Below are 4,017 nucleotides of genomic sequence, written 5' to 3' on the forward strand. Positions count from 1 at the left end.
AGGGTACTATTTTCCCTCATTGATAAGGAATTTAACATATAATCATGCCAAACTATTTGATTAAGAATTTTACTGAGAAAATGAAGCTTTTTATTACATTTTGTTTTCTGCTTGTACGCTCGGACGGACGCACCACCTGACATTTTTGGTCTTTCAAACACCACAACTTCCGAATTTCCAAATAATTAAAAGGGTTTCTTATAAAGGAAATACTGTAGATCAATTTGATATATGACATGTATTTATTAAAATTCTTTTTAGGAAAATAATGAATTCAAAATGTAATGGACACAAAAAAATACATGTCATGTCATTGACCCATATATATATATATATATATAAATGTATTATACGTATCTTTTAAAAAACTACAGCGCAGTTCTAATGAACAAACCCTGAACCCTTGATAAATGATATATTGATAATTATTTAACATATCACAATATTTAGCTGCCTTCATGATTTGTGCTGTTTTTAACAGCAAACTTGTCCAACACAGCCTTATGGCTATTCAAAATCTGAAAGCAGCAAAGGAGTTCCCAGCACGACCAGCAGAGAGCAGTGATGTGCTGTGGAAGCCTGATCCAACACAAGCTGAACCTTCTACTATAGGGGTGTCCAATCCCAATCTTGTTCCTAGAGGCCCAATGTGCTGCAGAGGCTGTGATGTGCATGACTTATAGCGTACTATGAGTATTATAATGTATTATAATGTTCAAAGTTCAGTAATATGCAAATTATGTAGAGGTTAGAACATTTCAAATGAGTATTTGATACATATACTGGGGTTTGACTAGCTGCTTTCTCACATCATTCCAATGCATGTGCTAGTGCTAAACATTTTAAAAAGTAAGGAATACGGTAAGAATATGCAGCCAGATCAAGCAGCAAATTTGTTGAGGCAGTGATCTCCTTAGATGAATCAAATAATTTTGCAGCAATTTTGCGTCATTCAGCTAATTGTATGATTAACTGTGATACTCAATTTACTCAATGGATATGTAGGACTGGGCTTCATTACAAATGTCTTAATTTTCACAGCATAATGATTGACATTTCACATCTACATCTGAGTAGGTCTGGATGTGAACTTTTGCAAAGTGCAGATTATATAGATATATGATTAATTTGTCCTCAGAGAGGAAATGTGTTTCAACACAAACACAACCAATGCGAGAGCGTAGGTTTACATGTCAATGGCTGATTTCTTATTAATTTAAAGCTTGTAAGCTATATAGCTATCTAGGAACCAAAACTCTTACTATAGCTGCTCTACTATAGTCTACACATGCCACCAGAAGGAAGGGGGATGAAATACTGATAAAGCAAATGGTCTGGATCATTTAAAATCTGATGTGCCTTCCGGCGCATAAATGAAATGATACAGTCTGATAAATTAGGACAGACAGACAAAATTTAAGTTTATGGATAACTGTAAGTCTATTTTGACAGCACTAGTGTGCTGATTTTATCCAATGTAATGCCAGGATATCTGAAATGCTCCACCCTTCCAACCATCTCTCCGTTAATGATAATACTGGAAGGATGGATCATTCCTTAGTCTATGAAATTTTTTAAGATGATAAGAAATGATCACCACACCATGCATGGAATTATGCTATAGAGCGTTGATAGTCCAAACAAGAATCATTGTCCTTATTAAGCAGTGCAATAATGGCTGTATCATCTGCATATTTAAAGTAATGAATAGTGGTAACTGGAAATGGGCTATGTACACACCCCTGAGGGGTGCCAGTGTTGAGAACAACGGTGGAAGATAATTATGGCAAGCCGTTTTTACTTTTATTCATTCCCAGGATATGAATTGTTGATATCAACAATTCAATTTTCACTAGTTAAAATGCTAATTCTTGATATCAACAATTCAATTTCAACTATAGTAAAACCTCTCATTCTTGATATCAGTAATTGTACTTTCACAAGTGAAATGTCACCACAGGCCATTCAAATTCAATTGTTGATATCAGAAATTGAATTCTTGATATCAACAATTACATTTCTACTAGTAAAATGTTCATTTTTGATATCAACAATTCAATTGTCACACTGTAAAAATTTTAGGTCTCCAATTTAAAATTTTCTAGTGACTGGTCACATCTAAATGTTTTAGTGGGCCAAATTGAATTTCTGTGAATTAAATTGTATTAATTCACAGAAATTCAATTTGGCCAACTGAAAAATTTAAATGTGACCAGGCAGTCACTAGAAAATTTTAAATTGGAGAGGCCTGCTATTTTTTACAGTGCACTAGTGAGTAGTGACAGTTAATTTCTGATATAATGAATGTGATTGTTACTAGTAAGAAAGCCATTTTAGATATCTGAAATTATATTGATATCAACAATTGAATTATTGACATCAGAAATGATATGCTAATAGTTGAGATTCTTGAGAATTTAATTCTTGATATCATCAATTGAATTTGAATGACAGCCTGTGGTGACATTTCACTAGTGAAATTACTGATATCAAGAATTAGCAGTTTAGTAAAAATGTAATTGTTGATATCAAGAATTCATATAGCCTACTGTGAATGAATAAGAGTAAAAACGGCTTGCCATAGATAATGCGTTGTCCACCTTTACCACTTGTGGTCTATTAGAAAATACATTATAATATGTACTTGATTCTTGATTAACTGCCATGAGCGGCGGAAGCAATAACAAAATGTGGGTGGGTCCTCCCCCAGAACATTTTTACTGGAGTAGATGCCATTTTCGTGTTTTCTGGTGCCTTTTAATTAAACAAAGTTTAAGTAAATCGTTTTTATAGCCTAGTTACCACATAGCTGGCAAGGTTTTCCAACCTTTTGTTTAACACAGCAACAAAAGTCTAGCAAGTTGTTTTGTACAAAAAATACTTACCTCCGCCAAATCAGCTCAGATAACAGCGTTATAACAACATTTATCTGTAATTCAATGCAGCTAGAAAAAAAAGACTACACGATGCCTTTAAAAGCAACAGACGAACAAATAATGAGCATTCACTTCATGAACATTCAAATATCCGCTTGTTTAGTGACAGATGCTAGATATGTCTCGCGGGGGCGAGCAGGCGCGAGTAGTGAATATGGAGTTTAATTTATGGACTCTGAATATGTAAAACCAATATGAATCAACGCCATACATTTTTTTGACATAAAAATGCATTTTAAAACTCTTTTGCTTAAAAATCATTATTTTTTTATCTTAAATTTTTTTCTTTTCTTATTTGTCATTGACCCTTATAATTTATGCAGTGAAGACTGTGAAGTATTTTATAACGTTATTACTTTATAAACATTCCTACCTGTTAGACCGACCAAAAAATCTTACAGCACTGTATACAAGGTTACATGGGTCAAAAACAGTGAAAACAATATTTTTTTGTGAATTTTGACAAAGCAAGTAAAAGTCTCAACTGGTCTGACTGGGCAAAAAAAAAAAACAAAAAAAAAAAAACTGAGCCCTGATATATTGAAGGGCACAGGTAATGTGACATTTATTACAATGGGTTTATGTGAAGATTGTTTTAAGTTAACTTAAATTAAAAGTTTTAATAAAATATTTTTTTTTATTTAAAACCTAATAAATGTTAAAAAAAAAAAATAAGAAAAAGATAGCTTTAGCTGATAGGATAGCTTTTATCGGTGATACTGGCCTTCCTTCATAAATATATGCCAATAAACAAATATTTAAAATATAGGCTATACTGTCTTTATGTTGTGTCTACGTTAATTTGGAGATTAAATGTGAAATTATTACTATATAAAAAATATATTGAAAACTTTAATGTTAGGTTTTATTAATCACGATTAATTACAATTGTGTGATTTAAATAGTAAAATATTTAAATCGATTGACAGCACTAATATTAACACACTAAAATTAAAATGTTCCTTTGTAACAGTTTACATGCATAGAGATTTATAGGTTAATAGTTTACTTAACAGCTATGGATATAATCTTGAAAAATAATGGTGAAATTAATGTTATTGTAATGAAGTCCACTGAAGGT

Source organism: Gobio gobio (genome assembly GCF_949357685.1).
Source record: "Gobio gobio genome assembly, chromosome: 3".
Classification (NCBI taxonomy): domain Eukaryota; kingdom Metazoa; phylum Chordata; class Actinopteri; order Cypriniformes; family Gobionidae; genus Gobio; species Gobio gobio.